We start from the raw sequence: 26,197 nt of genomic DNA on the forward strand, positions 1-26,197 counted from the left end.
CCTGGGTCTCCTTCATTGCAGGTGGATTCTTTACAGTCTGAGCCACCAGGGAAGCTCAATTTAAAAATAGACATAATCGAAAAGAATAAATTATACAGATTATGGAGTTGGGACACATTTGTTGAAGTTTGGATAGTATTTTAGATTAGAAAAGTAAAATGTGTTACTGCCACTCACCTTTAAATATTTAGTCTGCTTAATGCATTCATCAGAGCTTAGGAAGCTGGGGAATACATGATTAAGTAAGAAACTTGTATTTGGCTTTTCTCCCCTTTATTTCAATAATATTTTTCTTTACGAAACTGTAAAAACATCACTTCATAATTTTCTGGATCACTTTAATAACTGTTCCTAAACCAACTGTTCTACAAATCATTCCAATGATTATTATAAAGTTAGAGGTTCTCTTGGATGAAATCTAATTTGCATTATAGAGGATATAACAGAGCCTTCCCCTTCCCCAAGTTAAGTGACTTCCTTAAGACTATACAACATCTTAAATCATGGAGTCTTTAGAAGAACCCAGATCTCCTTGTTTCTGCTCATCACTCTTCATTCTAGTCATGCTGCTCCCTATCACAAGTTGCTTGTAAAAGTTAAGAGAGTGCTGACTTCCCCCCCTCAGAAAATGTGAAATTAAAAAAACAAACCAAGATGAATCCGTTTGGTTAATTTGGAAGGATATTATCACATGGTGAACTACTAGCATAATTATATTATGAAAGTATATGTTCATAATCAGAGATAATCAACACTGTAGAGATTACAGATTTTCAGAATAGTACAGATGTTTCATAATCCTCCAGGGCTTCCTGCAATGTGGGAGACCTGGGTTCGATTCCTGGGTTGGGAAGATCCCCTGGCAGAGGGCATGGCAACACACTCCAATATTCTTGCCTGGAGAATTCCATGGCCAGGAGCCTGGCGGGCTACAGTCCATGGGGTCGCAAAGAGTTAAACATGACTGAGTGACTCAGCACAGCACAGCACTGATGTTTCATAATTCCCCCAACAGGTAGATTACAGATTTTCTCAACTCAGTATGTATATTTGATGTTGTTACTCTTATATTGTCTTAGTTTGTTGAAGTTGTAGTATTTATCATCTGTAACAGGATTGTAACATGGGATTCGAAGAAAAGGAAGCCCATGGTTCTGTATAGCCCCCCTTTGGCCATATTTCTCCCTTTAAACTCGGCTTCATCTCTTATCAAATACTTACTGGGATTTTCATGTTTTACCTAGCCATTCTTAGACCATAGAAAGAACTCTTTTAACTTTACTTGATACTTCAGAACCTTGAATCCTGTTCCTACATTGCTGATATTTTTTCATTGAGAACCAACTTCATATTCTCCAGTCACATGGTTTTTTAACTTGGGATATACTTTTATATCTCAAAATCAGTGAGAACTTGAATTTTTAATAGCCATTATATTTCTTATCATCATGACTCACTTGAAATAACAATATGACTTAAAATATATATTAATATAATCCTGATATCGTTAGGTACTCTGGGTAGTCCTTGAATTAATAGATTATTTGTACCTTTGCATCAAAATCAGTTGCTTCACTTTGGGGGATTATTAGTCAATTTTTCATACCTTTTTATAATTAAAAAGTAAAGCGATAAACTATTAGTTTTATACAACAACTGGCATTGCTGTCAAAGTTCTAAACATTCTTTGCAGTGTTAGAGCTGGAAATTCCTAGGTAGTTGAAAGAAAGCAAAGGAACAGATCTTTGTTAACGTTGCATTCTTCTTATTCTCAAGGCCTTATAGTGAACAGGTGTTGAAATTAGTTTGGAGTCATGAAAAAATAAAATAAAACTTTCAGATGGCTAGGGCAAAATGACTTTGGAAGCTCATATTAACCTGGAAAACTCTAGGATTATATAAATAATGAATGGTCCCAAAATGCATTGGTTTTTGTAATGCAGATGAAGGTAAGATAACTTGTCAGGACTGAAATTTACATATTAGAATAATTGAGTTATCTTATCTTGTGCTTTAACAATATAAATGGCTATGAATATTCATGGTTCAATTAAAATATTAATGATATACTAATACTTCACTTTTAGGTCTCTAGCCATCCATAAAGAGTTTTATTTAAACTTGATTAACAGTGAAGGGATGGTTTAACACAGAGTATAATATATTGGCTTTTTGTTTCTGAAATGTAAACGTAGTACCTGGCGTGAGTAAATAATTGGTTTACTCTTGTAATGCATCATTTCTTTTGATAAGGAAAGACCATTCTTGAGTATAGAGTAAAGCCATAGACATAATATGAATATCTTTTGATGCTTAAAGACTCTTTTCTCTTTAAGCACTATTATTTATCATTATTAGGTAGTTGGAGTTTCTTGAGTTGCTTCACTGACTTAATTTTTAAATTTTTGATTGTGGTAAAATACACATAAAATTTACCATCTTAACCATCGTATACAGTCCATGGAATTCTCCAGGCCAGAATACTGGAGTGGGTAGCCTTTCCCTTCTCCAGGGGATCTTCCCAACCCAGGGATTGAACCCAGGTCTCCCACATTGCAAACAGATTCTTTACCAGTTGGGCCACAGGGGAAGCCTGGTACAGTGTTATTAGGTACATTCACCACTGTCCATCTCTAGAAATTTTTCATCTTACCCAATTGAAATTTTACCTATTAAACAGTAATATGGTATATTACCCCCCTCTCTGCCCCTAGCAACCACCATTCTACTTTTGTCTCTGTGTATTTAACTAGTCTAATTACATCATATAAAAGTGAAAGTGAAAGTAAAGTCGTTCAGCCATGTCTGCCTCTCTACGACCCCATGGACTGTAGCCTACCAGGCTCTTCTGTCCATGGGATTTTCCAGGCAAGGAGCGAGTTGCCATTTCTTTCTCCAGAGGATCTTCCCAACCCAGGGATGGAACCCAGGTCTCCAGCATTGCAGGCCAACGCTTTACCATCTGAGCCACCAGGGAAGCCCTACATCGTATAAGTGGAAAAATATAATACTTATGTGACTGAGTCATTTCCCTTAGCAGAATGTCCTCAAGTTTCATTCATGTAGCCTGTGTCAGAACTTTCTTCCTTTCTGCATTCCATTGTATGTATACACCACATTTTGTTTACTCATTCATTCATCTGATGGATATTTGAGTTTCTTCTGGCTTTTAGCTATGTAAGTAAGTAACAGTATATGGATATTGTGAATAATGCTGCTGTGAACATTGGTGTATCTATCTCTTCGAGACTTTGCTTTTAATTGTTTCGAATATATACCCAGAAGTAGATTACTGGATTGTATGATAATTCTGTTTTTAATTTGTTGAGGAATCAGCATATTGTTTTTCATTTTACATTCTAATCAGTAGCACACACAGATTCCAAATCCTCTATATTCTCATTAACACTTGTTATTTTATGTTTAATCTGTGGATTTTAAGTTATGCAGGTTACATATATTTACTATATAGATACTAATAATGCAGAAAAGGGTACAGTAATTTTGAAAATACTTCTTCACTCCCTCTTACTGACTGGGTGGAGGGAAGGGGAAGGTACAAAGGACAGGAAGAAGTGTGATTTGACCACTGGCGTGGGAAATTATGTGATGGAAGGTTTAGTTTTGACAAAGGAAGGGCAGGATATAGAGATAAAGAGTTCAGATTGTTGAATTTGAAATGTATGAGATTTTTGGGTAAAATCTGGAGCTTGGGAGAGAGGTCAGGACTGTTTGAGTGTAATTAGTATTTAGGTGGTAGTTGATAGCGTGATTGCCTATTTGATCATTTAGGGAGAGGGGAAGAAACACAAAGAATTGAGGAAGAGAACCTTGGGGGCCTTGACATGTACGAATGTACAGAGGCCACACTCACCTAAAGTCAGAGTTGTCATCTCTCCTCAAAACCCCTTTCTTCCTAAATTTCCTTGTTCTCTCAAGATAACGGTATTCTCAGTGTAGTTGGAAGGTGAAATTGAAAGTCTTCTCTGGCAATGATCTTTGCCTAATCTGTCACCAAGCTCTTTTGCTTTTTTCTTTTATAATACTTTTCAAATCTGGCATTTGTTATTTTTTTTTCCGCTTGCATCATTGTTTTTCAGGTCTTTGTTGTTAGTCTTCTGCAGTTTTCTCTTAGCCTACCTTTCTGTCTCTAGAATTTTCTCTCAGACTTTTATCTACTTAACATATCAGATTTCTCTATAAGCTTTCAAATGACAAAGGAAAGTTATTTTCTTTGAGAAAAATAATGTTTGAAACTGATTCTTTGTAAAAAGGTCCTGACATTTTAGGCCCTGTAGAGTCTATCTCTAATTTATCTTTTTGAATATAAATTTCAGCATAAATGCCAGGTTTTTACCATTCTGCAATATTTGATGCTCTTGAATTTTCGCCTTTCCTTATGCTGTTTCCATTACCACTTTCACTCCTCCTCGCTTATACAAAAGCCCAATTCAACAATTCAAGTCTCATTACCTCTTTGAAGAGGAGGCAGTGTGTTGCTGTATAAAGAATTTTGTGTAAACTTTTGTGCAGCTGCCCATTATCTGAGTAACTTAGAAGAACTTTTCTGAATTTCATATTCTTTATTTGTAACATAGGCCATTGTGTGGGATAAATTAATAAAGTGAAATCTGAAGCACAGTAGTTAATATTTCTGATCTTTGTCCCTCTGGGTCATTTTATTTATTCATTTATTTATCCATTCAACACACAGTTGTTTTGGTACTTCCCTAAGCCATGAGGACGCAGCAGTTAACAAAATGGACAAAAATCCCTTCTGTCATGGAACAAATGTTCTAGAAGAGGAGTTGGATGATAAACAAGATAAGAAGCATATAATGTTTTAATAATGATAAATGCGAGGGAGGGAAATTAAAGAAGAAAGGGGAGACATGCAACAGCAACAGGAAAGGTGGAAATTTTAGATGGAGTGGCTGGGGAAGGCCTCTGAGAAGTTTTCTCTTTAGAAATCCTGAAATATTTGATAAAATCATTGTATTATGGCATGTTGTTTGCTTAGAAGTGTGTGTTTAGATTCGGTCTTTGACCTCAGCTCCATTAGAACTCCTTGCACCGAGGGATACATTTTTATTAGCTCTCTTGTTTCCTCACTGCACTTTTATTGCAGTGAAAATATATCATCCTGACAAGGAATTGATATAATATCAAAATATAACTGAAAGTGGTACAAAAGGCAAGGCCTTCTATCCAAGAGAGGTTGATGGGATTCCATGCAAGTTAAATATTTAATACTTGTTTCATCTAACTCTTATTAGGCCAGACACTCCAGAAGAATAAAGACTCCTTGTCTCCATCAGGTGTTATTTATGGCTCTGTGGAGACTGAATGAGGACGCTAGTGCCTTTGAGTTTCATAATGAAATCTGGAGCTCTTAGGGGAAATTTCCTGAGCTGAGAACTAAGTGAAACTCCAGTACTCATGCTGAAAGTGGTTGACTGGCCTTGGAAAGGTGGAGAGTCTGCAGCCAGTTTTATTCAGATCATTGGTGTTTTACAAGGTGTTTGCATGTCAGACTGAACAGAAATCGTCAAGTAAAGTGCCCAAGTTTTAGCATCATTGCTTGAACCCATCAGCAAAATCAGCTGATGGCTTGAATCTGTAATTAACAGTTACATTTGTCCTCCAGATTTCTTTAGCTTCCAGCTTACCAGGCAGGAAATTGGAATCAAGAAGAGGAACCTAGAAACCTATAACTCTTCATTTCTGGGTTTAGGTTCTTCTAAAGAAAAGTTATCCTGTGAAGAGTTAAATTTCCTGCCAACGGTGACAGGAAAGCTGTGTTGTTGCTTTTGCTTTTGTTTTGGACTTTGAAACAAAGAAAATTCACCAAACACTGTACTTTGATTAGTTTGAGCAGTTGTTTTTCCTTAGGGGAGATTGCAGAGTATGATTTCATCACACAAAAAACTGGTGCCTGAGCTCCAACCAAAGTTTGTGCTTGCTTTTCCCCTTGGGGATTTGACATTTTCTGTTTCCTGACATTTTTACCGTTGTTAGGCACACTTCTTTGTGTTCTTGCCCTGTATTCAACCCCTAAGGGAATTTGTGTATTTTATCTACTGGAAAGCAGGTATGCCTTCTGTTTCGGACAAGCCATTTAATTGTTGAAATAAATCCAACTATAGTGTAATAGACCAATCATTAGGAACTGGACCATGTGGCAGCATTTAGATCCATGACACCCAGACCCTCAGTTTAATCCAGAAAGGAAATTAAATACCATGTACCCTAAATGAATGATTTTTTTTTCTCTCCTTATCCTTACCTGGTCCTTACCCCATCCTTTTAAAATATTAAATAGTATCTTAAAACACAAACAAAATGCCATTTGTCTCAGTGTTTCTGGCTTGCTACTTTATGGCTTTCTGTGTGGCAGAATAATCATTTATTAGCCATTAAGTAGAATAGTAACAAAGACTTATCTTTTTGCCATTCTCTTCTATGTGTTTTAAATAAATTAAGAGGTCCAAATAAAAAGGAAAGGAAGGCCTAGCAGTTCCTTGCTCCCTTTTCAGCTACTTTAATGTAATTCCATTTTAATAATTAAAAAAATATAGTCACATTTCTTAGCAATACTGCCTCTTTTCCTTTGTTTTTAACACCGTATGTCTTTGTTTGAAAAATAACACCTTGTAGAACTAATTTGCTGATATGCATTTGTTTAGGGGCCTATTTACTGTTTGCAGACATGGATTCTCTTAGGTCTATACACTGCAGGACAGAGTGGCAGTTTATTGCTTTATAAAAGATGACCTGGGGGATTTGGGGGATTTATGAATGTAGGTTTGAGAATTGACTCAGTTACTTTCATTTGCCCTGTGCTGTGGCATTAAGGTGGGCTCAGTTTCAAAGACTTGTGGCAGTGATGTGTGCTGTATTCTGAGACTCTATTTGAGTCTCTTGGGTCCGTTGAATGTACTCACCAGTTTTTGTATTTTTTTCCCCATTCATAACTGTGAAATTCACCTGCTGTGATTATTCTTTGGCCAAATCAAAGATTGCAAGATCTGGACTTGAGTTCTTTGCAACCCAAGAAACCTTTAGAAAGCATTCCCCTTCAGCTACTCTGTTGCCTACAGGAATGTACATACTTGAAATTGCCTAGCGAGGCCTTGAAAGGTCCATCCAGCAGCTATATAGATGTGAGTCAAAGGGGTTACATCTTCAAAAAATTAGGAAAGTCTTTCATTTTGGTCTCGGTAATTCTTCTCAGCCTTCGTGAAACGCAGGAGAGAAGAATCACTGTTGGAGTTCCCTGGCAGTCCAGTGCTTAAGACCTGCACTTTCACTGCTGAGGACCAGGGTTCTATCTGTCATCAGGGATGTAAGATCCCACAAGCCACAAGGTGTGACCAAAAAAGAAAAAAAGCAGCTACTAAAAAGTACTACAATTACCACTTCCCTGCCATAGCTAAGTATTGTAGTGTTTTGTTTTTACAAGTGAAACAGGAGAATGAGTGACATCCAGGCAAGGTGAGATTTGATAAGACAAGCTTGGAGATGCTGAGTTATTGTTCTGGTTGTAGACGCTGGCATTTCTTCATTAGCCTGGGTGTTTCCAGTTCACTATCTGAAATTAACTCTGATAATCCTTACCCAGCAGGCATAACCTTCAGGGCCTGAGATAATCCAGCTAGAAATCTATAGGCCATCTTGCTCCCTGAATTGCTAATGTGTATGTAATTATAAAATGGATATCAGCTCATCTTTGGGAGTGTGGATTGGGAAGAATAGCTTATGAACTTCGGTTGTCAGATTTATATAATCTGAGGAGATCTTTATGGATGGAGGCTCTTGAATTATAGACGGCCCTCCTGATTTTAGATTCTTCAGTCCTGTTTCCTACACATAGAAGGATTGACTTTAAAAGACAATTGTTTTCTTGTTATATCCATTTGTCACAACTTCTGTACCTCACTTTTCCAAAATTCTTGTGGCGGGCTGTTTCTATAATAGATGAGCAAGCATGTTAGCGCAAACATAGTAAAATATACATCTTAAAAACAATACACAAATTATTATGCAAACAAAAGTAAACCCATGTGTGTGTTATTCTGATTAAATATTAAAACAAGAATAAGTGCATTTTAATTTCCTATCAGACTTCACATTTTAAATGGTTACATAAAGATATAATAGAATTTAATAATTTCTTAGAAATGGATTTATAAAAAAAAAATTCCTCCGATACCTAACTATACATGAGATAAAAATATGTAATATTTTTCCAATAAGTGGAATTGAGAGATAGTGATAAAGGGACTATTCTCAAACCAAAGATAGTCATATTGCCCATCCTGGGTGTCATTGAGGCAAAACTTTCACAGCCTGAACTGTGAGAGGAATTTTAGAACCTAAGATTCCAGAAACCTTAAAGAGGAACCAGCTTGACGATAAATGTTGAAATTCTGTGGACTGTTGTGTATCTGAAAGCCTACCTCTTATTTATTATTTGGTTTGGTGTCTGTGATGAGATGTTTGGGAGAAAAGTGGCATGATCCTTAATCTGCAACATACAAATTCATGTCCAACTTGACATTATTTTCACTAATATCAGAGAACAAGTTAGAGGACAGGTATTGGAAACTAGACAGATCACTTGACTTCTGAGATGTTTGAATGATCCTCACGTTGCCTTGCGTTTTCATTTGTTTTAAACTACTGATCACCTATGGTTATCTTCGGCAAGATGCTGCACCCTTTGGTATCTTAATTTTCCCATCAGTTGCTTCAATAAAATGGTACTTCGAGGCTCAGATGAAAGTATGATTGCAAAAGCAATTTGGCCATGTAGCAGCTATGGTTTTGTAAGGTATTGTTATCTGTGTAGAGCTGTTTTCTTCTTCAGTGAAATGAGGGTGCTGTGGTTTCCCACTTGCCCTGTCATCTAGGTGCAGAGTATCCTCTATTATCTGCGCTAATGGAGAGACTCAATGTCAATTTTCCAAAAAGGAAGATGATAAGAAAATCATTTAGACAATATTTCAGTATTTGCATATTACAATGACATATTTCCAAGAGTTCATAATTCAGGAAACCAAAGTTAAAAAAAAAAGCCCCAGAAAATTCAGTCTGATTCAGAGGCAAATAAGCAGCTTTACAACTTGACCATCATATCCCTTTGTTCCCCCACACCCCCTTGTGGGGTAGAAGTGCATCCATATCTCTAATCAGTGAGGGTTTCAGCTTAAAGCATCGATGGCTTATGTTCTTAAAATTTCAAGCATTTGTATGGTCAGACAGGAAAAGACATCTGTGAAATTGTCTTTTTCCTAGCTTGTATAAAAGCATCAACTATATACAGAGTATGCCAACACAGTATATAATTAAATATTGCCAATGTATATTTGAAAGCAGGTTTGCTGTGAATCATGGATCCTGGGAATAATTCCCTGAAGATTGTCCTGGTGATAGTGAATAGAAATGTGACAGATGTAGAGCCCCTTGCCCTTCCTCCTTCTTGTTTATATACTGCTTTTTCTTTAAGAAATAATTTATTTTGTACATTTTTTATTCTTCATCACAGACCTCTTTGTAACTGGGATTTTCTTTTCAGAGGTAAAAAAAAATCTCAGATTGGTGTTTTAGTTCATTAGAAAGCTTAATGTTGATGTTTACTGGTGTTGCTGGCCTAGAATGCTTACTGATAGTTACATTATTTCTATTCAGAGGAATCTCCCCACTTTTATGAATAGAAAGATCTGGTGGAAATATCTCATGTTAGAAGATTGTCTGTGAAAATGTTTGGAGGTGTGTGTATGTGTGTGTGTATATATATATACACATATATGTGTGTGTATTATATACACATATATGGACATATGTTTTTTAAATTTTTAAATATTTATTTATTTGTCTGCACCATTTACTTGCCCATGGGGTCTTTAGTCTTCCTTGTGGCATGCAGGATCTTTAGTTGTGGCAGGAAAAGTCTTAGTTGAGGTATGTGGGATCTAGTTGCCTAATCAAGGATCAAACCCCAGACCCCTGCATTGGGAGGGAAAGTCCTAGCATATATTTTTTTAAGAATTAAGAGTGAACACATTCCCTTCAATTCTAATAGATTATAAACCACTCTGAATGGTTGTATCCCACCATTATAGATGGACTTCCCTGATGGCTCAGATGGTAAAGAATTTGCCTTCAATGCAGGAGACCCAGATTTGATCTCTGGTTTGGGAAGATCCACTGGGGAAGGGAATGGCTACCCACTCGAGTATTCTTGCCTAGAAAATTCCATAGACAAAGGAGTCTGGCTGGCTAAAGTCCATGGGGTTGTAAAGAGTCAGACATGCCTGAGTGACTAACACCCATGCACACCATTTTATATGTGTGTGTGTGTAATTCCCCTGGTGCAACTCCTCTTTATAAATGTAAAAAACATTTTAGTACAACCTGCTTTTCTCCATGCCTCTCTAGTCCCTGCTGTTCTCCCCAGTCCTGCCATAGTTGGAGAGAAGTGAAAAGCCCTAGAAGTGGGACTATTGCAGACAAGTCAAGCTCACCATCCTGCTTCTCTTTGCTTTCCTTCTCCTGGATGACAGAGAACAGCTCTGCTGTGCTCTCTCCAGCTACAGGAGCAGTCGTGGCAGCTGCTATCTCTTAAGGTATGATCATGGCCTTTGCCATGCAGCCTAAAAATAGAACTGGTGGCAGAGTTAAGTCAAGCTTCGTGGCTTTGTGAACATCTGGGACTTGGGTCTCTCGCCAGCAAAGCTTGACACCAAAAACACTCTGTCCCAAATTTCTAGTTTGAAGAAAGCCTCCAGATCATCTCTGGGACCTGAGGGTAATCCCATTCAGATCCTGCACCTGCCCACTCAGCTGGTCACCAATTATGCACGCTCACATTTTGCAGTGCTTTTGTTGACTATGTCACCTTAATTGTGTGACTGTGTCTCTAAATAGCAGTGTGGATGTGGCTGCGCATATTTGTGTGTTTGTGTAAATACACAGTCCCAAGTACAGAGGTGCACTATAGTATCATAAACAAATGTTATCTCGAGAATGTCTATAGATGTAAACTTTTTAGAGTTTTGCTAAATTGGATCCAGCATGATGCCAACACACTGACTTCTATGAAATTGGTTTTTATTAAAGTCTGCAGGTTATTCTTGTACTGGCAATGGCTTTGATTAAGCACTGTATTGGGGTCATATGCTAGAATAACAGCGTTTTGAAATCCCTGGCTGTTTTTGAAACAACTGTGATTAAAGTTCTGGCTCCTTTCCCATGATTACTAATGTGTGCTGAGGGTTGAGTTTCCCTGGTTGTTATTGGTGATTGAGTTGTGTGGCAGCCCCTTGTGCTGTCTTGCCAATATCAGTGGCATTCTCCAGGGGAAAGTGATTTTGCATTGAAATGCGAGAACTGAAAACTATAACAAAATTAACACGGAGTCTAGGGTTTCTGGTGTGGCTGGAGAGCTAGAATGGGAATGTTTCCTAGAGCCTAATTCATCTGTGATTGAATTTCAGACAAAACAATGGGGCCATGATGAGAAGGAAGAGAAACCCATCTAAAAGAGTTTGTGGATGAACAGGCTGAGGAATACAATATGGCAGAGTTGAGATGTAGACCATCAGATACTTCAAGTTCAGCCAGGCCTTTCTTCTTGACAGGCGTGTTCTGTGCCTTGGTGTGGGTGGGCTGTGGCACGCTTGGGAACCCCATGCCATTAGGAATGATGTCTTTGCCTGCCAAAGGGAAATGGACAATGAACTCCTTTCGTATGTGTGCAGAAAAAATATGTAATAAGTGTACATGAATCAAGGAATGTGTGTTCCTAGGTTCTAAGACATACTGTGCAGTTATAGCCATCTAAATAAAAACAATTATCAACTATCTATTGCTATCCCAGTTAATAAGTTCTTTGGGAAAAAAATGCCGGATTTAAAAAATTAGGAATATTGGACATGAGTTTTTTTAATCAGTTGCTACCAAATTAAAATCCTATGTAAATTTTATTCTTTTATTTACTAGCCTTTTGTCTTTGCAAGTTTGAGTATTTATTTTCTACACATATAGGTTGTAAATTCCTTGATGATACCATATCTTTGACTCAAGTTGTTTTCTCTCATTGTACTATACACAAAGCAGTTTTGAAAAAGCTACCTGTGGATTGATTTAGAGTTTATCCTTTGTGCTCTACAAAAAGTTATTTTTAAGCTTTAATGCAGTATTATACACAAACCTAAGGTAATTTAAAGTCACCTTAACTTGAGAGAGTTCTAAAAGTAAAGAGTTGGCACACTTGGTACTTTTTATTTAGCTCTTTAGGTATCTGTAGAACATTGCATATAAACCTTAATGCAGTGTTATACACATACCTAAGGTAACTCAAAGTTACCTAACTTGAGAGAATTCTGAACTTAAGCATTGGCACACTTGGTATTTTTTATTTAGCTTTTTTTTTTTCACATTTCCATTAACTTTCAGGACTGATTTCAAGATGGAACAGTGGACTTTTGGTCTTATTTCTACTCATCTTTCGCACATCATTAGGTATTGATGTATGAAGCAGAGAGCAAAACTGTAGTAGGTGTATACACACACACACATACATATTTATGTGCATGAACTTCAGAGACTAATTTCATCAGTTATTCACCAAATATATTCTGAATACCCGCCTTTGTCAGATGTTGTCATAGGTGCTTGAAATAGATATAAGAGCAAACAAAACAAAGTTCTTGTGATCTTTTATTAGTTTTATTTTATTTTAAATGTGTTTATTGAGATAAAGTTCACATAACCATAATACTCAGTTTTCCAGTGTGTAAATTCAGTGATTTTTAGTGTGTTCAGAGTGTTGTGCAAACATCACCACTCTCTAGTTCCAGAATGCTGTTATCACCCCCAAAAGGAATCCCTATCTATCAGCAGTCTCTCTCCATGCCTCCTTCCCTCAGCTCCTGCTAACCACTAATTTGTTTTCTGCCTCTCTGGATTTGCCTGTTCCCGACCTTCAGTATCGATGAAACTATACAATATGTGGCCTTTTGTGTTTGGTTTCCATTATTTAGCATCATGTTTTTCAGGTTCCTCCATGTTTGTAGCATGAATAGATACTTTATTCTTTATTTAGGAGATAATGAATGCTGTTGGAGGAGCAGATAGGGAGTGGGGGGTTGGTCCGAGTCTGATTTTGGATGCATTAAATTAGCCATTCCTAGGAGCATTCCAGCGGAGGTGCCAAGGAGTCAATTCGACATACCAGTCGCGAGTTCATGACAGAAGTCTGAACTGGAGATAGGAATTGAGGCATCGTTGGCATATAGATGATATGTGAAGCCATCAGGTTAAATGATATCTTCCATAGTATGTATGTAGAGCAGAGAAAGGGTTCAGGGGGTTGAGCCTTGGGGTCTTCAAGTGATATAAAGTCAGGAAGATAAGGGAGAGTGAGCCAGAAAATGGAGAAGGACTGAACAGTAAGAAGGAAAATCAAGTGATGATATGGTCCTGGAAGCTAAGTAAAGAAATTGTTTCCAGAAGAGAATGGTTAATTGAGCCAGTTGCTGCTGCTGGACTCAATTAGATAGATGAGGATTAAGAATTTTACAAGGGTGGCTTCCATACCACCATCGAAAAATGGAACGTGGGAGCCTCACAACTGCGTGTGTTCCTGTTAATTTCCTTGGCCCTTAACCCCCCAGAGCTTTTACTGGCTCTTCTCTAGTCTGTCCATCTCACCATGCCCAGTGGCTCATTCATGTCAGTTACCACAGGGAGTCCAGGGTCCTCAGTTAGCTAACCTACTCAGGCCCCTCTCCCTAGTACTGCTCTGTGCATCTCCTTTCCCTTCTCTCTCCAATGAATTTACCTGACTCATCATTGAGAATCGTTTATATCCCAGATGTCCTAACTGAATGTTCTTTTAACTTTCTTCCTAGAGCAGCTGGAACTAAAATCCATCTCACCTTTGAAAGCCTACTTCCCTTGCTGCTGTTTTAAATGGTGGCTCTTTTCTGTCACATAGAGAGAAGCAATAGATGTCTCTCTTGCCTCTTCCACTTTCTTTGTCTTCTCCAGAAAAATTCCCACACCTTCAGATTGTTTCATCTGTTATTATTTCTTGTTGTAGTTATTTACAGACCCGAGCATTGTTCCATTTCTTCCGCCCTAGCTGTGGATCATGCAAACTGTATTTGCTAATAATAATTAGTTTTCCCAATTTGGGCAAGCATTAATATTTCAGCCTGACTTCAGTGTTGTTTTACAATAGCAAGGACAGTTTCTTGAGACCAGTTTTTTGAAACATTAGTAAATATGGAAGATGAAAAATGCATTAGTTAAGCTCCTGCTATACTGGCCTGATCTTTTTTTTTTTTTTTTTAAGTGTGAATTTTAAGTGATTTATATAGTTGAAAAGAGAACTTAACATATGTGTCAGATATGCTGATCAAATGATAAAGTGGAGGAAAATCGAGCCTCAACCTTTTATGCAGGCAGTGAGAGTAGAGGCACATTGCAGTTTTTGGAGGCAGATGGAATTCGAACAACTAATAAATCAGGTTTTGAAACATTGAAGAACAACTTATTTCAATGCATATGGTGTTGGATCTTAGACAAGATAGTACTGGTAGTAAAAACAGATTAAGCAGCATCAGAAGTCCATTGTACCTAAGTATCATCTGCATAACAATATTTAAATACATTTCATGGCACCAAGCTCAGAAATTCAGTAAATAAATAATTATAGTGCGCCAAGAGGCGCCTTCAAGGTCTCCATGGAGTTATACATGAAAGAGATCAGAGTGAAATTGTATTACCACAAGCATTCTCTGATCATTCTAATATTTCCGTCCCCATTGTGTTTTAAGAAGATCAGAAGACTATAATCACTTTATAGATTTCTCATAAAAAGCATTAACAGAAGCAATGCAGATGATCATAATGGACAAATTTGCATCAGTGCTTGTGAGCCTGCTTCATGCTTGAATGCAGCTGCATGGCCATCTCTTTGTTCACAGAATGATAGAAAATGAGCCACTGCAGAAAACTACAGACAGCTTCAGTATAAAAATAGATTTTAGAAAAGCAAACAAGTATGGCTCTGAAGTTTGAATTTATTAATTTGCCAAATAAGAATGTAGAGGGATAAGCAAAATCTTATGATTTTAAGAAATTAAGTCATCTTTTATTGACTTTTTACGTTATAAATGAAGTAAGGAAGTTTTCTTTTGATTTATTTTTATAAGGCATTTTTAGTAGATGATGCTTAAAGTTTCTATAGCAGAATGTTCCTTGGAGTTTGTTTTAAACTAGATTCTGGATCTTGAATATTGAACACTTTAATCTGAGACTGTGATTGTCTTTTGGTTGGGTAGATTGAGGAAAAAGACAGAAATTCTCATATTCCTCACACTTCTCTAGGTTAACAATATGCTTGATTATGTCATTTGAGTTTGAGTTTCTCAAAATGCTGTTATATTATTGTGTTCATCAATTACTGAACACTTAGCTAGGAGATAAAAAGACCATGCCTTTAAGATGATCACAGTTCCTGGGAAGAGAGTGTGCAACATACTTAACTATCTGAAAAATGCAATGAAATTAAAGATGACAAAAAATAATAAAATATGAGATCCATAAGATTAGCTTGGCAGAACAATTATTTGTTCTGGGCCCTGAATTATAAAACTTTTCTCTAAATATGATAAACTTGCAACAAACTTGTGTCCAATTATGATATTTTTACTTTCAGCCTGCCTTATGGTTTGGAGGGATACTATAAGCGTATGTTAAGTCAGCTTACTTTTGAGTCCATTGAATGCCACTACTGAAGCAACTCTTGTTAAACATAATGCTTCTGATGTTATCTGTTGACTGTCATGCTGTCAAGCCTTCTACTTTGCCTAAATCGTGGCTTCCTGAGTGTGTTCTATTTGCCAGGCCACTACTCAGTAAAATGACTAAAGGCAGGTGTTTAACTCGAGGGAGTCCCCTGTAACAGAAAAGCAATTAATATTGTGGATGCAGTGAAGGAGCAAGGTCAAACAAGAACCCTGGCAAGGTTTTGTGGCTTTATGTAAGTACGTTGGAGTTGGAGAATACTATCCACAGTTTTGACTTGAGTAGTTAAACTTTGTTGCTGCTGCTGCTGCTAAGTCGCTTCAGTCGTGTCTGACTCTGTGCGACCCCATAGTCGGCAGCCCACCAGGCTCCGCCATCCCTGGGATTCTCCAGGCAAGAATACTGGAGTGGGTTGCCATTTCCTTCTCCAGTGCATGAAAGGGAAAAGTGGAAGTGAAGTCGCTCAGTTGTGTCCGACTCTTAGCGACCCCATGGACTGTAGCCTACCAGGCTCCTCCATCCATGGGATTTTCCAGGCAAGAGTACTGGAGTGGGGTGCCATTGCCTTCTCCCTTTGTGACCCATGGACTGTAGCCTCTTGAGAGTCCCTTGGACTGCAAGGAGATCCAATCACTCCATCCTAAAAGAGATCAATCCTGGGTGTTCATTGGAAGGTCTGATGTTGAAGCTGAAACTCCAATACTTTGGCCACCTCATGCGAAGGGTTGACTCATTGGAAAAAACCCTAATGCTGGGTAGGATTGGAGGTGGGAGGAGAAGGGGACGACAGAGGATGAGATGGTTGGATGGCATCACTGACTTGATGGACATGGGTTTGGGTAGACTCCGGGAGTTGGTGATGGACAGAGAGGCCTGGCGTGCTGCAATTCATGGGGTCGCAAAGAGTCGGACACGACTGAGCGGCTGAACTGAACTGGACTGTAGCCTGCCAGGCTCCTCTGTCCATGGGATTCTCCAGGCAGGAATACTGGAGCAAGTTGCCATGCCCTTCTCCAGGGCATCTTCCTGACCCAGGGATTGAACCCAGGTCTCTTGCATTGCAGTCAAATTCTTTACCATATGAGCCACCAGGGAAGCCCTTAGTATTTTACAGTACCTGTAAAATGAGAGGTTCAAATGCTGCTTCATTGCTCTGTACCCTCAGACTTCAAAAAAAAAAAGCACATTTTTTTTACATTGCTTTATGATCATTTGCTCTTTAATATGAGCAATATTCCTTTTTATTCTTGATATGACTCACCATAACTAGATATAATTAGACATATATTTAGCTTCATGTTTGTTATCTGTATGACTGTGGCATATAATGGTGAACTTTCAGGAAGTTGACGACTGCACAGTACTTGGTGATGGTCTTTGACTTAATAATATTTATAGGTTTAATCTCAGGGCATTTTTCTGAAATCCCAGAATTTCACTGTTTGAATTGATTCTGACTTTCCAATCATTGCTTTAAATCTCTTTTATGCTACCTCGACAAATATGTATCTGGCTTGTCTCAAGAAAAACAAAAATAAAGATCTTACATTACAAGGAAAAAAAACTCTCTCCTAAAACAGGCATTACTTTTTTATGCTCTATTTATCCTTGGTAAAATTTTCCTTTTATAAAGCCTGATCTGCCTTTTTGAAGCTTCTAACCTATTAGTCTGTCTCTGAGACCACAGAATGTAATTTTTTTTTTCTTTTTCATCGTGTAGCACTTAACAGATCTGAAGAGAACAGTCATACTCCTCCCCATTCTCCCATTCCTCTAACCTAGACATCTCCCATTTCTTCTACCCACCTCTCCATTTTTTAAAAATTACTGAGAATGAAACTATGACTTCAACCTGCTTACCTCTGAGAATTTGACGTTTGAAGCTTCTTCATAGGATTAGCAAAACGCGACCGATTCCATGTTACAATAACTATTACTTACACTGTGCTTTACAAAAATTTTAGAAAGAGGTTCACATACATAATTTTCCTTGTTTTTTATCATAAGTCTTCGAGGACAAAAGGTGTATTTTTTTATACTATTTATGGATATGTTTATAGATACAATACTGTTTATAGATACAATAAATGGAGATTGGAAAAGTTGAAATGCCTTGACCAAGGATAGACACGTAGAGAGGAAGTAGTGAAGTTGGGATTTGAATCCAAATCTGACTCCAGAAACTTCTTTTCTATTTACACCTGAGGTCTCTGGTCTTAAGGCTGCCTGTGCACCCCTGGAATTGCTTGTAAGATTTTGTCTTCATGTATATGTGCATTTTTTTCTGAGGAAAAGATCCTTAGAAAGTCAGATTCTGAAAGGCTTTTCTAACTTCAACAAGGTGAAATGTTTTCGTGTTGCCTGCCTCTCTGAAAGTGTATGCATGCATGCTAAGTCGCTTCAGTCGTGTCCAACCCTGTGTAACCCTATGGACTGTGTAGCCCGCCAGGCTCGTCTGTCTCTCAGATTCTCCAGGCAAGAATACTGGGCTGGGTTGCCTTGCCTTCCTCCAGAGGATATTCCCGACCCAGGTATTGAACCTGTGTCTCTTTATGTCTCCAGCACTGGCAGGTGGGTTCTTTCCCACTAGCCACCACCTGGGAAGCCCTCTCTGAAAGTATACTCATCAAGAAATTATTTAGAGATAGAATCTTCAGTAAATAAAAGATTTGGCTTTAATACTTCCCTTCTTTTAGAGATACAGCTTTCATTGAGATTCATGTCATAGAGTAAAGATCCTTCCGTTTGGCTGAATTACTGCACTGTATTATGTGAATGTGTATGTAATAAACATCATACATGGGCTTCCCTGGTGGCTTATTGGCAAAAAAATCCTGCCTGCAATGCAGGAGTTGTAGGTTCATCCCTGCGTTGGGACGATCCCCTGGAGGAGAAAATGGCAACCCACTCCAGCATTCTTGCTGGGATAATTCCATGGACAGAGGAGCCTGGTAAGCTATAGTCCATAGGGTTGCAAAGAGTAGGACACAACTGAGTGTGTGCACACACGCGTGCACACACACACACACGCATACGTACCTACCTTACACTTTTTCACTTTTTAAATCTAACCGGATCTCTCTCCCCCTCAACCTTTCCCTTTTTCTCTTTACTCTCACACACATACACATTTTATATTCTCTTATTACACTTTCCATTTGTTCCAAATTTTAAAATTTAGAAGTAATTTATTGTTTTATAAACAATAAGAAAATAAATTTTGAAAAAATCTGGTTTATGGAACTTGTCTTACTACTTTATTGTCACACCTCATTAAATAATATTGAATGTCTGTCAGAGTTTAATGTGTGCTATCAATTCACTTTGGTTATTTTGAGTGGGGCTGTGTTTTCATTTATGTAATAAACTGAAGTGTTCTAGGACTCTTAGGTGTATTAACATTAGGTTGGGAGAACTGTGAAATGCTTAGAAGAGGTTAGAGTGCGTATAGATGTAGGAACATTTGTTTTTCTGGAAAAGGAAAGATGAAGGATGTCCAGGATGTTTATTTTCTTGGTAAGATAAAAAGCAAAGTCATCTAGTAGGAGTGAGGGAGAAGGCGGTATAGTTGGGATGCTTGAGAGTGGGGAAGGGTTGATATGATTGTTGTGGAGAAGGGGGGATGAATTATCCAGGAAAATGTGGTTTACTTGCTATGCAGTGTTGAAGGACCCATTTTTGTTAGCCAGTCTACTTTGTTTGGTGTCTGTCTATGGCTGATAAAACACAGAGATGGTAGGTAATCGGACTCCTCCATGGCTGTCTTTTATCAGGTCCAATGTATTAAAAAAACAGAAGGTTGAGTGATGGTATTAGCAGAAGTGGGCCTTGCACTATGCGGCTTGAAATGTTGGTTGAATAAGGAGGACAATAAAAAGATTACTTTATTATTTTATTAAAATAAAGAAAAAGGTAATGAAATGGGAGAAAGATAAAGGGCCTGTTGATGGGAAGTTATGATGGAGGTAGAGAAGACTGGGTGAGTAGAGTGAGAAGTTCACAGTTAGGTCGTAAGTCTGGGCAGGGACTGAGGGAGTGGGCAGCTGTTGCAGGTGGGCTTATCCAGAAGCAGATACGGAAAGAGTCAAAGGTGCAAGATACCTGATGGGAGCCATCACCTACAAAAGAGTCCAGGGAGGAATTAGGATTTAGCAGAGAGAAAAGTGAAATTGGAGACAGCTTCTTGAGAGCCTCTGCCAACACAGCAGGGATCAACTGGCTGGATCTTGCCCATCAGAATTGTCTTGCATTGAGCTGAAATAGCCGGGACTTTATACTTATTCACTGGCTGTGGGCCTCCAGAGGAGGGGCTCTGAAATGGCAGACCCTGAGGTGGCTGGCATCTGGAGCCTGTCTGCTGGAGGGTTCATACCTGTGTCCACCGTGGGGCCTGAGGTTGAACAGAGGAAGTCATTGGAGGTGAGAGTGTCACAGCTCTCAGTGGCCTTTGTGTTTGATGGGCCAAGAGCATAAATGTTGACATCATCCTAGATACTGGAGGACCTTCAGGTAAGAAGGAGATTATGGAGCAGAAGTCAAATTCTTAAGCGGTAGGGAAACAAGATAGGTGGGGTGACCTAGACAGTGGGATGGGCCCTATAGTCTCAGAATCTTTAAGAAGTTATTTTTCAGATGCTGGAGGTGCAGTGGTCTGAAAGCTGCTTTGGGATACCACACAGGCTGCCCCATCTGTCCTCCTGCCTCTGGAGGAGGAAATAAGCAGTGCTTCAGAGGCCTGTGCAGAGATGGTGTTCACGGGAGAAAACCAGGGATAACAGAAGTTTTGGAGATTGGAGGAAAGAGGGATCTGAATCAGGAGCAGAGAAATTTGGAGTATTAGAAGGAAGGGAGTAGAGTGGTAATAGATGGTCACGTCCAAGAGATTGACTTGACACAGGAATGAGAGATACGATAGGCTTTGGGCTAGTGGCCTGTGGTTTTGTTGCCTTTCTCTTGGTTGGTGGTGGTCCCAGGAGCTGCAGACCCTGGGTACTGCTTGGCAGAGGGATTTGAAGGAGGCTTCAGTTTGCTTTGGAGAAGATAGGAGCGGCATTTTGAAGCAAGACTTATCTAGATAAAAATTAGGGAGCGGGTTGCGTTAGAGGTTACTCTGAGTTTTAAAACACAGGATCTAATATTTGCATTAAATCTCATCACTCTCCTTCTCCAAATACTTTAACAGCTTCCCATTATGCTTTAGGATTTAAAGCATCCTTTCCGTGACATGACCTGCCGCTACGTGATCTGGCTCTGCCTACCTCCCCCTTCCGTTTCACACTTCTTCACTAGGCTGCTGACACTGGACTCACTGTTCTCTGTGCCTTGAATGTGCCGAGCTCTTGCCTCAGGGCCATCACACATGTTCTTCCCTCTTAGTTGAACACCCTTGCTCTACTCTTTATGGACCAACTTCTACTCAGCTTTCAGACTTTATGTAAGTGTCACTCTGTCTGACCTTGAAGTCAGCTAGCTGCTAACAGATACTAGAGAGATGATTGTTAAGTGTTAGAGAGGTATCGTGGCCTCTCCTGTTAATTCTATTCCAGTCTCACAACATAGAAAACAATTTGTAATTACATATATATTTGTGTGATAGCTTAATGTCTATCTCATAACCCTGTGCTCAACTCCATAAAAGCATAGCTATATCTTTTTTGATCACTTTTTTTTCCCCTGCAGCTAGCACAACACCTGGCATACTGCAGGTTTTCTAATAATTGTTGAATAGTGAATGTTTGGTGCATCCCTACAGTATCATGCTACCTTTAAAATCATGTTCTTAAAGAATAATTAATGACTTGGGCAAATACTCAGGATAGACAGGAGGAGAAAGCTGGCTGGGACAAATATGTACATGGTTTCAGTATTTTGTGTGTGTGCTTGAGTGAGGCATTTTAGTGGATTCTCTGTGTAGTGTCTTCCTCGGGTTGATATCAACATGGCCAGATTTCAGGAACTTAGTTTTTCCTAGGCTTATAGTTGCTGGTATGTAGAATATGTCCTTTCTACTGACTAAATGTATTATTTAAATGAACTCATATTTGATTTGATTTTCATTTTGTATGCCCAGAAAGGGCTTACTGGACAGAAAATAGTTGAGTAAGGTCTTGAAAGGAGGTAAGGAAGTGAGCCATTTAATTCTAGCGTGTTACCAGGCGAAAGAAACAGGATGGACAGAGGCCCTGAGGAAGACACATGTGTGGTGTATTCACAAAAGAGGAGGGCAGGCTGTACAACTGGAAGGGGTAATAGATCTGAGCCCAGAAAAGGGGCAGATAGTAGAGAATCTTCTAGTCATTGAAAGGAGTTGGGCTTTGACTTCAGGTGAGAGGAACATTCCCTCTAGAGAGAGAAACATTCCAGACAAAGGAACATGCATTCTAGAGAGTGGAACATTCTAAAGAGAGGGGTAACTGGATTGGCCCTGTATTTTAACAGGATCACTCTGGCTTGAATGTTGAGAATCTCCTGAAAGGAGGCAAGGATGGAGGCACAGAGACCAATTATGAGACCAGTAATCAGGAGACGGATGGTGGTGGCTTAGTCTAAAGGAGGAGCAATGATGAGGGTGGTGAGAAGTGCTGGGATTCTTTGTTTAGAAGGCTGAATGGCCAGGACTGGCTTGATGGACTGGATGAGAAGCATGAATGAAATAGAAGAGGCAAGATACTTCCAAGGTTAACATGAACAACCACAGATTGATGTTACTCTTACTGTTGCCAAGATCTTGTTTGGTACCTGTAATGTGGTTATGTGTGCTTAGTTGCTCAGTCTGACTCTTTGCGACCCTTTGGACTGCAGCCCACCATGCTCCTCTGTCAATGAGATTCTCCAGGCAAGAATACTGGCGTCGTTACCTTGTCCTCCTCTAGGGGATCTTCCCGATCCAGTGATCAAAACTGCGTCTCATATATCTTCTGCATTGGCAGGCAAGTTCTTTACAATTAGTGCCACCTGGGAAGCCCCATGGTTGATACTTTAATAAGTACTTGTTGAATGTATTTGTATTTAACTCACCTCTCGTCTTTTTGTACCAATCTCTCTTTAGTTCTATATTGCGAGAGTGGTGCTTGATCATCTTTACAAAAAGGTCACACTGAAGCTATATTCATGGACCATCCGTTTCTAGGCCTAAGTCATGTTGTCTAGTATTTTCAGAGACTTTTTGTTAGTTACCTCTGCCTCTCGGCTCCCTCTTGAGCTAAATTGACAAACCATTTTTTTGTGCATTTCAATAAAAGACTTATTGGTATCTTAGACTTTCGAAAAACATGTGAAAAGCAGATTCACCGATCTTTGAAGAACTACAAAAGAAAAATACTTTTCCAAGAAGAGTTTGTAGTAATAATTTTATATGATGCATTTAGAAAATGTTGATAAGTAGCTCCTTTGCTTTGTGACTGAGTCACTATTTTTGATCAGCCAAATGGAGCAGTTATTGAGTACCAATATGAGGAGTCCTGTATTATGTGTTATCTTTGCTCATCTATTTTCTTGTATTATTAATATCAAGGCTACTTTGTAGAGGAACAGTGTCATATTTTTTCTGTCAAACAGCTGAAACTTCACATATCTTCCCCAGCTTCTGTAACTTGGTTTCCAAACTCAACAGAGATAGGTGTACTGTTTTGGAATGCTATTTTTCATTCTTTTAGTACAGTTTATAATACCTTTGTCTCTAAGTTTTGGTGTGTTCTTTTTTATACCTCAATCAATATGAACGTCTTGGTGTCATGAACTATGTCTTTTAGTTAGATTTATGTCTCCATGAGATCACTCCTAGGCACAAAACTGCTGAATTCCTGACTATAGATTGAACTCAAATAGTATTTTCCTATTAAATGAGTTTCCATCAGAATTATTGCTTTGAAACCATTGATTATACTGGTTTGTTTAAAGTTCTCATACCTGCTTTGGGGTGAATAATTGAGAAAGGCTTTAGGTTAAAATCACACAGATGTGCTATGGAAATGGCAACCCACTCCAGTGTTCTTGCCTGGAGAATCCCAGGGACGGGGGAGCCTGGTGGGCTGCCGTCTATGGGGTCGCACAGTCGGACACGACTGAAGCGACTTAGCAGCAGCAGCAGCTGTGAGTTTTGCCCATTTTATTTATCCACATTGGGGAATTCTTGTGATAATCAAGACAGAATCTAAGACGCTTCAGATAAAAAAGAAAGAGCATAAGATAATCATAATTAGATAGTATAAAAATGTCAGCCCCAAATGATATTATTTTTTCCTGAAGCATAACTAATATCCCAAAGCAAAAGTACAGTTGATTTTCATTTAAAATCCCATTAGAAATATTACATATTGTGATTATAATAATTGGCATAAATATCTACTTGATGAAGGTATATATATGTTATACAGTGTCAAAAATGTAAATGAAACCATTGAGTAGAATATGTTATAAAGGAAATTTTAGGTGGAGGATTTTCTCAAGAATACATTATGTGGTTCATTCTCTTTATTTTATTGATACGACTCAGAGAGCTTAAGCAACTTAATGCCATATAATTACTTGATATCAAAATTGGAAAGAGAACTTCATTCTCCTCATCTGATTTTATAATTTACTATATCAAATTGTGTCTTATTATGTATTGTATCTTACTATATCAAGTTAATGATTACATTTACAATGAGGTGTATTTATTATTTTTATTTTTTAATTTTTCTTAGATTATTTCTAATCTTTATCTTCAGATAACTATGAAAATTAATTAAAGACAAACAGCCAGTAGTAGGGATATCTGAATAGGCTCCAAAGGTACTTGCACTGAAATAACTGAATTCAGAGGGGAAGTTATTTGTAGACAGTTCTGTGAAGAGTAAGTTGTGTGGAGACTTATCTTTATAGCAGTATGACTGGGACTTTCCCTGTACTTCCCAGGAAAAAAAATTTTAAATGTTGGATAAAACACTTAAAAGGTGTTAAGTTGCTTTGATGAGTTGGCAAGTGAGTTAGGATAATTGAAGCAAAAAACATAAAAGAACTGCAGAAAAATATTAAAGAAAGTACTATCAAGGTAATTTTCATCCTGAGGATATTTGCCAAACCTGAGTGAACTTGCAAGACATAGAGTAGAAGCAAAACCCAGAACCTACCCAACCTGGGGGATCTAGTAGAACATACCCCCAACCTCTACATAGAGTATATGGGTCATCTAGAAATACAGTCTGTTTTCCATAATCTCTCCCCCCTCCTATAAGGGACTCATAGGCCAAAAGAGGAAAAATTGCTAGAGAAACCAGCTTCATTGCTAAAATATACATCCTCTGGGAGATGTGAGGAAATTTCAAAGTGAAAAGTTAGTTTACAATGGGTTCCAGATTGGTAGTACCCTAAACTAATAGACACTATCACATGTTTTCTGGGAGAACATACCTTCTCACCAGGCCTCAAAGAATTGCTCAGGATAAATTTCTAAGGGAATGATCTTATGAAACACACATTCAGAATACATATAAGATAAAAAGTTCCAGGAGTAAGATTCAGCTGTTGGAGAGTGGGGTGCGGGGCTGCCCTGGTGATCCAGTGGTTAAGAATCCTTTGCAGTACAAGGAGGCGGGTTCAATCCCTAGTCAGGAAACTAAGATGCCACATGCCAGGGGGCAACTAAGCATAAGCCCGAGCACTGCAACTAAGACTAGAGGCAGCCAAAAATAAAAAAATAAATCTTGGAAAAATAACATATTTAAAAAGAAAATAAGATTCAGCTGAGGTGAGAGACAAAAGAATCAAATCAGCAAAGACTTCAGTATTGCAATTATGAGACACTTAATACAGGCTTATGTCACAATGTTGTTTTAATTTATAACCTTTTGCCATAATGGGCTTCTACCTTTCAGGTCTTTTTCTTGCCTTATTCCAGTATCTGTATATTTTTAATAGCTGCATCATATTCTAGTAATAAATATGATTATTATCTATAAATCTATATCTGTAAACGTTTGTATCAGTTATATGCATATTTGTGTGTATGTTTTTAATTGGTTCTCTATTCTGCATTTTAAATGATTTTTTTTGAAGTTTAATATAGTGTTTTGTGATAAACATCTTTGTTGATCAAATCTGAAATTAATCATGATTTTTTTTTTTTTATGGAGCCTAGGTGGAAATTCCTAGAAATTTTGGGGTCTAGTAGTATAAACTGTTAACATTTAGGGTTATGTGCTTTTCAACAATCATGACTGATTAAATGGAAAATTTTAAATTTGAGAATAAGTACAAGATATAATTTTGCCAGAAAAAATTAGAGCAAACACGAGTGTAAAAATTCACTACAAATTTATTCTTTTTTGTGGGTGGCTGACATTGAACTTGCTGCATTTAATGCAGGACAGAGGTTAAGATTTCAAACATAATAGGC

The 26,197-nt window shown here is 38.2% G+C and overlaps 1 protein-coding gene across 4 annotated transcripts in view; it reads left to right on the plus strand.

Annotated features, from left to right (window-relative positions):
* The window catches only part of EXOC4 (exocyst complex component 4), an 875,766-nt gene that overhangs the window by 401,394 nt on the left and 448,175 nt on the right, over positions 1-26,197 (plus strand). The window lies entirely within an intron of this gene.

Source organism: Giraffa tippelskirchi, chromosome 10, assembly GCF_054371585.1.
Source record: "Giraffa tippelskirchi isolate mGirTip1 chromosome 10, T2T-mGirTip1v1.2.pri, whole genome shotgun sequence".
NCBI classification, from domain to species: domain Eukaryota; kingdom Metazoa; phylum Chordata; class Mammalia; order Artiodactyla; family Giraffidae; genus Giraffa; species Giraffa tippelskirchi.